We start from the raw sequence: 14,553 nt of genomic DNA on the forward strand, positions 1-14,553 counted from the left end.
TTGTACACCTGGTTTGGTGGTGCTGAACTCTTTAACTTTTGCTTGCTTGTAAAACTTTTGATCTCTCCATCAAACATGAATGAGAGCCTTGCTGGTGAGGGTATTCCTGGTAGTAGGTTTTCCCCTTTCATCATTTTAAATATTATATATTGTGCCACTCCCTTCAGGTCTGCAGTGTTTCTGCTGAGAAGTTAGCCAATAGGCTTATGGGAGTATCCTTGTAAGTAACTTGTTCCTTTTCCCTTGCTGCTTTTAAAATTTTCTCTTAATTTTTGCCATTTTAATTACAATGTGTCTTGGTGTGGTCTTCTTTGGGTTGATCCTGTGTGGGATTGGCTCTGCTTCCTACAACTAGATGACTGTTTCCTTTCCCAAGTTAGGGAATTATAGCTATTATGTCTTCAAATATGTTCTCTGCCCCTTTCTGCCTCTCTTCTCCCTCTGGGAGACCTATAATGCAAATGTTAATATGCTTGATGTTGTCACAGAAGTCTCTTAAACTGTCTTCTTTCTTTTTATTCTTTTTTCTGTTCAACTTCAATGATTTCCACTACTTTGTCTTTCAGCTCGCTGATCGATGTCTCTGTATCATCTAATCTACTGTTGATTCTTTCTGGTGTATTTATCATTTCAGTTATTGTATTGTTCATCTTTGTTTTGTTCTTATTTATATTTTCTAATTTTTTGCTAAAAACTTCTACCTTCTCACTCTGTTTATTTAATCTTCTCCCCAGTTTTTCTGAACATCTTTACAATCATTACCTTGAACTCTCTGTGGGGTAGATTGCCTATGTCCACTTCACTTAGTTCTTTTTCTGGGGTTTTATGTTGTTGCTTCATTTGCAACATATTCCTCTGTTGCCTTATTTCACCCAACTTGCAGTTTTTATTTTTATGTATCTGAAGGTTGGTTACATTTCCTGATCTTGTAAAAGTGGCCTTTTGTATTAGACATCCTATCCATCCAAGCAGTGCACCCTCATCTGGTCACCAGACTTAGATGCTCTAGGGGTACCTGTATTTGGGCTGCCTGTGTCCTCTTGTTGTGGTAGATTGATTACTATGAGCCATTAGCTCTGCTGAAAGTACTCTCCACTGGCCTTTAAGGCCATTGTTTTGGGGGCATGGCTTCCTGGTGCTGGAGCCCTGGTCTGGGGAGCCTAACCAGGAGTTAGGACTATGCACTCCTTGGGGACAGTCTTTGCTAATTTGCTCCCTTGGTGCTATGAGTCTTGACTATACCACTTCTTCATCCCCCCTATCTGTCTCACTGTGCTAAGAGGTAAGCTGGGGTATTCTTCTCCCATCTTGGCTACAACTTCTTCATATCCTCTTATAAACTTTTTATTTTTGAAAAGCCTTTAGTAATCTCCCTAGGTTCATTTCTCATTTTAAAATTATTTGCATCTACTTTTTTCTTTTTCTCTTTGGCAGTTTAGCTAAAAGTTTGATAATTTTGCTGACCTTTTCAAAGAACCAGGTTTAGGTATTATTGATTTTCTCTGTTTTTTTTTTTTGTTTGTTTGTTTGTTTTGTTTATCTCTGCTCTAACTCCATTTTTTTTTCCTTCTGCTATATTTTGGTTTAGTTTGCCTTCTTTTTATAGTTCTTTAAAGTATAATATTAGTATATTGATTTTTAGATCTTTCTTCTTATTTAATGTAGGCACTTGCACCTATAAATTCCTCTCTGAGTCCTGCTTCTCCACATCTATTGATTTGGACTGTTGTGTTTTCATTCATCAAAAAAAAAAAAATTTTCTGGGGGCTTCCCTGGTGGCACAGTGGTTGAGAGTCCGCCTGTCGATGCAGGGGACACAGGTTCGTGCCCCGGTCCGGGAGGATCCCACATGCCGCGGAGCGGCTGGGCCCATGAGCCATGGCTGCTGAGCCTGCGTGTCCGGAGCCTGTGCTCCACAACGGGAGAGGCCACAACAGTGAGAGGGCTGCGTACTGCCAAAAAAAAATTTCCAATTACTTTTCTTTCCAGATTTTTTAAAAGTTTATATTTTACAATACTTTTACATTTACAGAAAAATTGCAGAATTTCCATAAACCCCACATCCAATTTCTGCTATTACTAGCATCTAACATTAGTATGGTACACTTGATTTTTTTTAAGGTTTTTTTTTTATTCTTGAATTTTATTTATTTATTTTATACAGCAGGTTCTTATTAGTTATCTATTTTATACATATTAGTGTATATATGTCAATCCTAATCTCCCAATTCATCCTACCACCCCTTGCCCCCATGTCCATACATTTGTTCTCTACATCTGTGTCTCTATTTATGCCTTGCAAACTGGATCATCTTTACCATTTTTCTAGCTTCCACATATATGCATTAATATACGATATTTGTTTTTCTCTTTCTGACTTACCTCACTTTGTATGACAGTCTCGAGGTCCATCCATGTACCTACATATGACCCAATTTCATTCCTTTTTATGGCTGAGTAATATTCCACTGTATATATGTACCACATCTTCTTTATCCATTCATCTGTCAGTGGGCATTTAGGTTGCTTCCATGACCTGGTTATTGTAAATAGTGTTGCAATGAACTTTGGAGTGCATGTGTCTTCTTTTTTTTTTTTTTTTTTTGCAGTACGCGGGCCTCTCACTGTTGTGGCCTCTCCCGTTGCGGAGCACGGGCTCCGGACACGCAGGCTCAGCAGCCATGGCTCACGGGCCCAGCCGCTCCGCGGCATGTGGGATCTTCCTGGACCGGGGCACGAACCCGCGTCCCCTGCATAGGCAGGCGGACTCTCAACCACTGCACCACCAGGGAAGCCCGCATGTGTCTTTTTGAATTATGGTTTTCTCTGGGTATATGCCCAGTAGTGGGATTGCTGGGTCATATGGTAGTTCTCTTTTTAGTTTTTCAAGGAACCTCCATACTGTTCTCCATAGTGGCTGTATCAATTTACATTCCCACTAACAGTGCAAGAGGGTCCCCTTTTCTCCACACCCTCTCCAGCATTTGTTGTTTGCAGATTTTCTGATGATGCCCATTCTAACTGGTGTGAGGTGATACCTCATTGTAGTTTTGATTTGTATTTCTCTAATAATTAGTGATGTTGAGCAGCTTTTCATGTGCTTCTTGGCCATCTGTATGTCTTCTTTGGAGAATTGTCTATTTAGGTCTTCTGCCCATTTTTGGATTGAGTTGTTTGGTTTTTTGGTTACTGAGCTACATGAGCTGTTTATGTATTTTGGAGATTAATCCTTTGTCTGTTGATTCATTTGCAAGTATTTTCTCCCATTCTGAGTGTTGTCTTTTCATCTTGTTCATAGTTTCCTTGCTGTGCAAAAGCTTTCAAGTTTCATTAGGTCCAAATGTATTGTTTCATTTGTTTATTTCTGTTTTTATTTCCATTGCTCTAGGAGGTGTGTCAAAAAAGATCTTGCTGTGATTTATGTCAAGGAACATTCTTCCTACGTTTTCCTTTAAGAGTTTTATAGTGTCCGGTCTTACATTTAGGTCTTTAATCCATTTTGAGTTTATTTTTGTGTATGGTGTTAGGGAGTGTTCTAATTTCATTCTTTTACAAGTAGCTGTCCAGTTTTCCCAGCACTGCTTATTGAAGAGACTATCTTATATACATTGTATAACCTTGCCTCCTTTGTCATAGATTAGTTGACCATAGGTGCGTGGGTTTATCTCTGGGCTTTCTATCCTGTTCCATTGATCTATATTTCTGTTTTTGTGCCAGCAACATACTCTCTTGATTACTATAGCTTTGTAGTATAGTCTGAAGTCAGGGAGTCTGATTCCTCCAGCTCCAGTTTTTCCCTCAAGATTGTTTTGGCTATTCGGGGTCTTTTGTGTCTCCATACAAATTTTCAGATTTTTGTTCTAGTTCTGTAAAAAAATACCATTGGTAATTTGTTAGGGATTGCATTGACTCTGTAGATTGCTTTGGGTAGTATAGTCATTTTCACAATATTGATTCTTCCAATCCAATAACATGCTATATCTCTCCATTTCTTTTTGTTATCTTTGATTTCTTTCAACAGTGTCTTATAGTTTTCTGAGTACAAGTCTTTTACCTCCTTAGGTAGATTTATTCCTAGGTATTTTATTCTTTTTGTTGCAATGGTGAATGAGATTGTTTCCATAATTTCTTTTTCTGATCTTTCATTGTTAGTGTATAGGAATGCCAGAGATTTCTGTGCATTAATTTTGTATACTGCTACTTTACCAAATTCATTGATTAGCTCTAGCAGTTTCTGGTGGCATCTTTAGGATTTTCTATGTATATTATCATGTCATCTGCAAACAGTGACAGTTTACTTCTTCTTTTCCAATTTGGATTCATTTTATTTCTTTTTCTCCTCTGACTGACATGGCTAGGACTTCCAAAACTATGTTGAAAATAAGTGGCTAGAGTAGACATCCTTGTCTTGTTCCTGATCTTAGAGGAAATACTTTCAGTTTTTCACCATTGAGAATGTTGTTTGCTGTGGGTTTGTCATATATGGCCTTTATTATGTTGAGGTAGGTTCCCTCTAGGCCCACTTTCTGGAGAGTTTTTATCATAAATCGGTGTTGAATTTTGTCAGAAGCTTTTTCTGCATCTATTGAGATGATCATAAGGTTTTTATTCTTCAATTTGTTAATATGGTGTATCACATTGATTGATTTGCATATATTAAAGAATCCTTGCATATAACTTCCACTTGATCATAGTGTATGATCCTTTTAATGTGTTGTGGGATTCTGTTTTCTAGTATTTTGTTGAGGATTTTTGCATCTATATTTATCAGTGATATTAGTATTTAATTTCTTTTTTTTTTTTGGAGAATCTTTGCCTCGTTTTGGTATCAGGGTGATGGTGGCCTCATAGAATGAGTTTGGGAGTGTTCCTTCCTCTGCAGTTGTTTGGAAGAGCTTGAGAAGGATGGGTGTTAGCTCTTCTCTAAATATTTGATAGAATTCACCTGTGAGTCCATCTGGTCCTGGACTTTTGTTTGTTGGAAGATTTTTATTCACAGTTTCAATTTCATTACTTGTGATAGGTCTGTTCATATTTTCTATTTCTTCCTGGTTCAGCCTTGGAAGTTTACACCTTTCTAAGGATTTGTCCGTTTCTTCCAAGGTTTCTCTTTTATTGACATAGAGTTCCTTGTAGTAGTCTCTTATTATGCTTTGTATTTCTGTGGTGTCCATTGTGACTTCTCCTTTTTCATTTCTAATTTTATTGATTTGAGTCCTCTCCCTCTCTTTCTTGGTGAGTCTGGTTAAAGGTTTATCAATTTTGTTTATCTTCTCAAGGAACCAGCTTTTAGTTTTATTGATCTTTGCTATTGTTTCCTTTGTTTCTATTTCATTTATTTCTGATCTGAACTTTATGATTTCTTTCCTTCTACAAACTTTGAGTTTTGTTTGTTCTTTCTCTAGTTCCTTTAGGTGTAAGGTTAGATTGTTTGAGATTTTTCTTTTTTCTTGAGGTAGGATTGTTTTGCTATAAACTTCCCTCTTAGAACTGCTTTTGCTGCATCCTTAGGTTTTGGATCATTGTATTTTCGTTGTCATTTGTCTCTAGGTATTTTTTGATTTCCTCTTTGATTTCTTTAGTAATCTCTTGGTTATTTAGTAACATATTGTTTAGCCACCATGCGTCTTTTTTTTTACATTTTTTCCCTGTAATTTATCTCTAATCTCATTGCATTGTGATCAGAAAAGATACTTGATGATTTCAATTTTCTTAAATTTACTGAGGCTTGATTTGTCACCTAAGATGTCATCTTTCCTGGAGAAAGTTCTGTGTGCACTTGAGAAGAAAGTGTAATATGCCCTTTTTGGATGGAATGTCTTATAAATATCAATTTAATCCATCTGGTCTTTTGTGTCATTTAAAGTTTTTGTTTCCTTATTAATTTTCTGTCTGGATGATCTGTCCATTGGTTTAAGTGAGGTGTTAAAATCCCCCACTATTATTGTGTTACTGATGATTTCCTCTTTTATAGCTGTTAGCATTTGCCTTATGTACTGAGGTGCTCCTATTTTGGGTGCATATATATTTGTAATTGCTATATCTTCTTCTTGGATTGATCCTTTGGTCATTATGTAGTGCCCTTCCTTATCTCTTGTAACATTCTTTATTTTAAAATCTATTTTATCTGATGTGAGAATTACTACTACAGCTTTCTTTTGATTTCCATTTGCATGGAATATCTTTTCCATTCCCTCACTTTCAGTCTGTGTGTGTCCCTAGGTCTGAAGTGGGTCTCTTGTAGACAGCATATATATGGGTCTTGTTTTTGTAACCATTCAGCGAGCCTGTGTCTTTTGGTTGGAACATTTAATCCATTCACGTTTAAGGTAATTATCGTTAGGTATGTTCCTATGACTATTTTCTTAATTGTTTTGGGTTTGTTTTTGTAGGTCCTTTTCTTCTCTTTTGTTTCCCACTTAGAGAAGTTCCTTTAGCATTTGTTGTAGAGCTGGTTTGGTGGTGCTGAATTCTCTTAGCTTTTGCTTGTCTGTAAAGCTTTTGATATTTCTATCGAACATGAATGAGATCCTTGCTGTGTAGAGTAATCTTGGTTGTAGGTTCTTCCCTTTCATTGCTTTAAATATATCATACCACTCCCTTCTGGCTTGCTGAGTTTCTGGTGAGAAATCAGCTGTTAACCTTATGGGAGTTCCCTTGTATGGTATTTGTCACTTTTCCCTTGTTGCTTTTAATAATTTTTGTCAATTTGATTACTATGTGTCTCATTGTGTTTCTCCTTGGGTTTATCCTGTCTGGGACTCTCTGTGCTTCCTGGACTTTGGTGGCTATTTCCTTTCCCAAATTATGGAAGTTTTTGACTATGAACTTTTCAAATATTTTCCTGGGTGCTTTCTTTCTCTCTTCTCCTTCTGGAACCCCTATAATGTGAATGTTGGTGCATTTAACGTTGTCCCAGAGGTCTCTTAGGCTGTCTTCACTTATTTTCATTCTTTTTTCTTTATTCTGTTCCACGGCAGTGATTTCTACCATTCTGTCTTCAAGGTCAGTTATCCGTTCTTCTGCCTCAGTTATTCTACTATTGATTCCTTCTAGTGTATTTTTCATTTTAGTTATTGCTTTGTTCATCTCTGTTTGTTTCTTCTTTAATTCTTCTAATTTTTTGTTAAACATTTCTTGCATCATCTTGATATTTGCTTCCATTCTTTTTCCGAGGTCCAGGATCATCTTCACTATCATTATTCTGCATTCTTTTTCTGGAAGGTTGCCTATCTCCACTTCATTTAGTTTTTTTTTCTGGGGTTTTATTTTGTTCCTTCATCTGGTGTATAGTCTTCTGCCTTTTCATTTTGTCTGTCTTTCTGTGAATGTGGTTTTCATTCCACAGGCTACAGGACTGTAGTCTTCTTGCTTCTGCTGTCTGCTTTCTGATGGATGAGGCTGTCTAAGTGGTTTGTGCACGCTTCCTGATGGGAGGGACTGGTGGTGGGTAGAGCTGGGTGTTGCTCTGGAGAGCAGAGCTCAGTAAAACTTTAATCCATTTGTCTCCTGATGCATGGGGCTGAGTTCCCTCCCTGTTAGTTGTTTGGCCTGAGGCGTCTGAGGACTGGATCCTACAGGCTCTTTCGTGGGGCTCATGGTGGACTCTGGCAAGGCTCATGCCAAAGAGTACTTCCCAGAACTTCTGCTGCCAGTGTCCTTGTCCCTGTGGTGAACCACTGCCACCTCCCATCTCTGCAGAATACCCTCCAACACTAGCAGTTAGGTCTGCTTCAGTCTCCTGTGGAGTCACTGCTCCTTCTCCCTGGGTCCTGATGTGCACAGTACTTTGTGTGTGTCCTCCAAGAGTGGAGTCTCTGTTTCCCCCAGTCCTGTCAAAGTCCTGCAATAAAATCCCACTAGACTTTACAGTCTGATTCTCTGGGAATTTCTCCTCCCACTGCTGGACCCCCAGGTTGGGAAGCCTGACATGGGGATCAGTACCTTCACTCCAGTGGGTGGACTTCTGTGGTGTAATTGTTCTCCATGTATCTTTTTTGGTGAGTTCCAGTGTCTTCCTGTTGATGATTGTTTGTTTTGATTCCGGTGCTCTTCCAAGAGGGAGTGAGCACACATCCTTCTACTCCGCCATCTTGAACAATCTCTTTCCAATTACTCTTGTGACTTATTCTTTGACCAATTATTTGTTAACTTCAATAGCATGAAAAAAACTGTGCTCTTATATAGACCCATCTATCTCTTTCTTTATTGATGTGATAAATTACATATTTATACATTGTGCTCCTAATTACATAAATTAATAATTTCATTTTATGAATTTTTATTTTAAATCATTGAGAAAATTTTTTAAAAATTGGGGTTACAACACTACTGGCTTTTTAAAATTGCCTTTACTGCAATTTTACCTTACTGCTGACCTTTATTTCTTCATATGGTTTTACCTACTATCCAGCAGCATTTTATTTCAATTAGAAAGACTCCATTTGCATTTTTACAAGGAAAGTCTACTGTTAATTATGTCCCTCAGCTTTTGTTTTTCTTGGAATATTTTAATTTCTACTTCATTTTTGAAGGATATTTTGCCTGATATAGCATTCTTGGTTAACAATTTGTCTTTGAGGACTTTGAATTTATCAATCTACTGCCTTTTGGCCTCCAAAGTTTCTGATGAGATATTGGCTAGTCACCATAGTCAAGATACCTTTTAGGTGATGAATTCCTTCTCTCTTGCTGCTTTCAAGATTCACTCATTATCTTTGGCTTTTAACAACCTGGTTATAATATGTCCTAGTTTAGGTCTCTTTGAGTTTATCCTACTTGGTGTTCACTAAACTTCTTGGTTTTGTAGATTTATGTATTTCATTAAATTGGGCTATTTTAGGCCATTATTTCTTTAAAGATCCTTTCTGCCCATTTCTCTCTTTCTGGGGCTTCCACAATGTGTATGCTCATTCACTGGATGATGTCCCAGAAGTTTGTTAAGCTTTGTTCATTTTTCTTCATTTGTTTTTCTTTCTGTTCCCCCAACTTGATAAATATCAATTATTCTTTCCTCAAGTTTATTTATAATTTTGCCTGTTCATTTCTGGTTTTGAACTCCTGAGGTGAGCTTTTCATTTCAGTTATTGTAATTTTCATCTCCAGGATTTCTTTTTGGCCCTTTCTTTAGTAATTTATTTTTCATTATCAATATTTCATTTTGTTCCTACATCATTTTTTTCTCTTTATCATTGTCTCCCTTTAGTTGTTAGTGCATCTTTACGGCAGTGGTTTTAGAGGCTTTTTCTAGCAGCCACAAAATCCAGACTTCCTCAGGAATAGTTTCTCTCAATTTATTTTTTTCCTATGATTGAGCCATATTTTTGTCTATCTTCTTATGCCTTGTGATATTTGTTGAGAGCTGTACATTTGATTTTTATAATGCTCTAACTCCAGAAATCAGAATTGACCCTTTGTTAGAGTTTGAATTTTTTTTTTTTTTTCGGATTGTTGAAGTATTTCTCTTTACCAGAAACCAGCCTGAGTTTAAAGTTTTAGGTCTTCTCAGTTCTTTTATAAGCCAGTATCTTTCCCTGGACATGCACATAGCTTTCCAAATTCCACTATGTGAGGTTGTTTTTAATGACCTAATTCAATGTCTTGCTCCCTAATGGACAAAAAAGGAAAAAAAGAAAAAAATAGTGCTGATCCTTTAAAACTCCTGGATATTGTTTCTGCTTATGAAGGTTGAAACAACTCTCACCAACTTCTGTGCCTACACCTCAAGGATCAGAGGCAGTAATCAGCAAACAGAATGCAGAACCCCAATATCTGGAAAATAAGGTCTTTTTTGCCCACAGTGGCTCCACCAATTTACACCAGAAATATAGGCATTTTGCCTGACATGGGGTTGAGTGATGGAGGCTTTGAAGTTGCTTTTAGTCTAAAGGGGTGAAATTTACTAAATTAACCACAGTTCCTAGTCAAGCTGTCCCCTGTGAGTTGTAAGTGCTCAGACAGGCCCCAGAGTTCCAATATAGTTACTTCCTACAGCTTTGGCTAGCACAATTATTTTTTTGGTAGAGAGACAAACAAAATTTGTGCTTCCTATTCTACCCTGCTTTCACCCATAAGCATTGCATTTTAATGCAATTGAAAACTCAATAATTTTCAATAATTTTATGAAAATGCTTTTTGGATTAAATATTTAAATGGGTACTACTTACACAAAATAATTTTAAAGTAACTTCATTATGAATACAAAAATTATTATGATGATTTGTAACTTAAAATTACATTTAATTCTCTATTTTAACTAAAGGTAAGGAGAAAAGGGTGTCCCTGGCAGTTTAAAAGCAACATCACTCAGTTATAATCTAGAATGGTATCAATAAATAATTGTAATTTATAGGAACATCATAGAGTGAACTGCATAAATCTTTTACTGTATTATTATCGTTTTTAACTGTTTAAATAGAAGAATCACTATTTAGGAGTATTTCAGGAATCTAAGCTGTCAGTTCCGGGCTCAAACAGGGCCTGGTCCACGTCCATTAATTAAAAGGAAATAGAGTCCCAAGGCATTCTGTAAATCAAAGCTATATTTTTGAATATCTATTCCCTTATTCTCCATCATGGTAGCTGCAATTTGTGTGTATGCCTCAGATTAAAAAAACAATAAGCACAACAAAACAAGGTTAGATTACATGGAAGCCTTAAAATGTAGATACAAAGCCGACTGAAAATTTGACAGTAGTGAATGATTGTTTTAGCTTATTATTTAAAGAAAATTTTGTAATATGTTTTCCTGTTAGTAATGCCAGGTTTAAAACAAGACAGCAATCAAATATCCTGTTTTAACGGTTAGTACCTTTTTTTTTACAGTCCAGTTAAATTGACACTAACATTGCCAATAAAATTTCTGACATTTTTAAGCATGCTTTTAAGGAGATCTTCATGGAATTTAAAATAGCTGTCCCTGAAAAACTAAGATTATCTGACCTTCTGAGGAATCTGGGCAAGGGCTGATGCAATCACATTAGACTTTTCTTCTGTGAGGTTTTTGATCATTGACCCCAGAGTAAACACTACAACTGCAACTTTTTTTTTTTAAACATCTTTATTGGAGTATAATTGCTTTACAATGGTGTGTTAGTTTCTGCTTTATAACAAAGTGAATCAGTTACACATATACATATGTCCCCATATCTCTTCCCTTTTGCATCTGCCTCCCTCCCACCTTCCCTATCCCACACATCTAGGTGGTCACAAAGCACCGAGCTGATCTCCCTGTGCTATGCGGCTGCTTCCCACTAGCTATCTATTTTACGTTTGGTAGTATATATATGTTCACGCTACTCTCTCACTTTGTCCCAGTTTACCCTTCCCACTCCCCATATCCTCAAGTCCATTCTCTAGTAGGTCAGTGTCTTTATTCCCATCTTGCCCCTCGTTCTTCATGACCTTTTTTTTTTTTGATTCCGTATGTATGTGTTAGCATACGGTATTTGTTTTTCTCTTTCTGACTTACTTCACTCTGTATGACAGAATCTAGATCCATCCACCTCACTACAAATAACTCAATTTCGTTTCTTTTTATGGCTGAATAATATTCCATTGTATATATGTGCCACATCTTCTTTATCCATTCATCTGTTGATGGACACTTAGGTTGCTTCCATGTCCTGGCTATTGTAAATAGAGCTGCAATGAACATTTTGGTACATTACTCTTTTTGAATTATGGTTTTCTCAGGGTATATGCCCAGGAGTGGGATTGCTGGATCGTATGGTAGTTCTATTTTTAGTTTTTTAAGGAAGCTCCATACTGTTCTCCATAGTGGCTGTATCAATTTACATTCCCACCAAGAGTGCAAGAGGGTTCCCTTTTCTCCACACCCTCTCCAGCATTTATTTTTTGTAGATTTTTTGATGATGGCCATTCTGACCGGTGTGAGATGATATCTCATTGTAGTTTTGATTTGCATTTCTCTAATGATTAATGATGTTGAGCATTCTTTCATGTGCTTCTTGGCCATCTGTATGTCTTTTTTGGAGAAATGTCTATTTAAGTCTTCTGCCCATTTTTGGATTGGGTTGTTTGTTTTTTTGATTTTGAGCTGCATGTGCTGCTTGTAAATTTCAGAGATTAATTCTTTGTCAGTTGCTTCATTTGCAAATATTTTCTCCCATTCTGAGGGTTGTCTTTTCATATTGTTTATGGTTTATTTGCTGTGCAAAAGCTTTGACGTTTCATTAGGTCCTGTTTGTTTATTTTTGTTTTTATTTCCACTTCTCTAGGTGGTGGGTCAAAAAGGAACTTGCTGTGATTTATGTCATAGAGTGTTCTGTCTATGTTTTCCTCTAAGAGTTTGATAGTGTCTGGCCTTACATTTAGGTCTTTAATCCATTTTGAGTTTATTTTTGTGCATTGTGTTAGGGAGTGTTCTAATTTCATTCTTTTACATATAGCTGTCCAGTTTTCCCAGCACCACTTATTGAAGAGGCTGTCTTTTCTCCCCTGTATATTCTTGCCTCCTTTATCAAAGATAAGGTGACCATATGTGTGTGGGTTTATCTCTGGGCTTTCTATCCTGTTCCATTGATCTATATTTCTGTTTTTGTGCCAGTACTATATTGTCTTGATTACTGTAGCTTTGTAGTATAATCTGAAGCCAGGTAGCCTGATTCCTCCAGCTCCGTTTTTCTTTCTCAAGATTGCTTTGGCTGTTCAGAGTCTTTTCAAACAAATTGTGAAATTTTTTGTTCTAGTTCTCTGAAAAATGCCAGTGGTAGCTTGATAGGGATTGCATTAAATCTGTAGATTGTTTTGGGTAGTAGAGTCATTTTCACAATGTTGATTCTTCCAATCCAAGAACATGGTATGTCTCTCCATCTATTTGTATCATCTTTAATTTCTTTCATCAGTGTCTTATAATTTTCAGCATACAGGTCTTTTGTCTCCTTAGGTAGGTTTATTCCTAGATATTTTATTCTTTTTGTTGCAATAGTAAATGGAAGTGTTTTCTTAATTTCACTTTCAGATTTTTCATCAGTGTATAGGAATGCCAGAGATTTCTGTGCATTAATTTTGTATCCTGCTACTTTACCAAATTCATTGATTAGCTCTAGTAGTTTTCTGGTAGCATCTTTAGGATTCTCTATGTATAGTATCATGTCATCTGCAAACAGTGACAGCTTTACTTCTTTTCCAATTTGGAGTCCTTTTATTTCTTTTTCTTCTCTGGTTGCTGTGGCTAAAACTTCCAAAACTATGCACAACTCCAGTTTTTCCAGAGCTTTGCACAAACTCTTCTAACTCCTGTGAGGGAAACAGTCTTTGTTATATGAAAGTTGATAGTATCAAGAATAAGTCATACACTTTTCTCAAGGTGTCAGAATTATTAGAACATTTCTGTTTTTCATATGTTAACCATTTCAGTATACAAAATATGACCTGAAATCACTGGTTATTAGACAAATTAAAAATGACTTAAATTGGATGTTCCCTTCAACATGATAGAGCGGTGTGTGTGTGTGTGTGTGTGTGTGTGTGTGTGTGTTTACAAATTATTGACTACATGTTATCTCCTGCCATGTGCAGAGCTCTTTACATGTATCCTTTAACATAGATATATAAGAATTCTAAGAGATATGTATACATTTGCAAATGAGAAAGCTGTCTCAGTAAGGTTGAGTAAATTGTCCAAGTCTACACAGCAGTAGCTGGCAGAGCCAAATTTCTAAGTTAAGCTTGTTGATTGTAAAGCCAATGACTATATTCAGTACTCTCTATTGCCTTCCAAAACCCTCTCCACAATGTTCCAAATGAAGAACATTTGATTCCTGCTTTAAGTTAAATAGTTCTGGTGCTTCACTTTATATTTAGTTTTGGATGCTAATAAGATTATCATTCATTTTTCTGCTGAATCGCAGTCAGTATAATGACATAAGTTTGGTATATTTACTTTATCCTGTTTTCTAAATTTCAGTTTTCTTTTACTTTGGTTACATTTTCTCTTTGTATAAGCTTCCATAACCACATTTAGAAATGAGGTAGCCACATAAATTCCTGACTAGATAAGACATGCAGAAAGAACTATAATGAATACTCTGAGGCTGACAGTAATATAATAGAAATATATGACTTTCCATTAAAAATAAAAATATCATATTTAATCATGCTGAAGTAAAAATGATCCTTTCATCCTATGTTTAACTACTAACAAAACTAAAACTAAGTCAACTAAATAAGAGAAGGAAAAAAATGTATGAGTCTTGAAAGGGAAAGACAGGGAAGATATTTATATTAAGGAATTGACTCACATGATTATGGAGTTTGGAAAGTTTAATCTGCAGAATAGGCCATGAGTCTGGAGACTCAGAGAAGAGCCATTGCTCTAGTTCAAGTCTGAAGTCTGTCTACTGGCAGAATTCTTTTTTGCTTGGGAGCATTCAGTCTTTTGTTCTATTCAGGTCTTCAACTAATTGGGTGAGGCTCACCCACATAATAGAGAGCAATTTGTTTACTCAAGGTCCACATATTTAAATGTTAATGTCATCCAAAAATACCCTCACAGAAACTTCTAGAATGATGTTTGGCTAAATAGCTGGG

At 36.4% G+C, this 14,553-nt stretch overlaps 1 pseudogene; it reads right to left on the minus strand.

Annotated features, from left to right (window-relative positions):
* The window catches only part of LOC113611067 (UDP-glucuronosyltransferase 2C1-like), a 37,108-nt pseudogene that overhangs the window by 11,062 nt on the left and 11,493 nt on the right, over nt 1-14,553 (minus strand).

Source organism: Aethalodelphis obliquidens, unplaced genomic scaffold (genome assembly GCF_003676395.1).
Source record: "Aethalodelphis obliquidens isolate GAN/ISIS:26980383/991018 unplaced genomic scaffold, ASM367639v1 scaffold67, whole genome shotgun sequence".
Classification (NCBI taxonomy): Eukaryota; Metazoa; Chordata; class Mammalia; order Artiodactyla; family Delphinidae; genus Aethalodelphis; species Aethalodelphis obliquidens.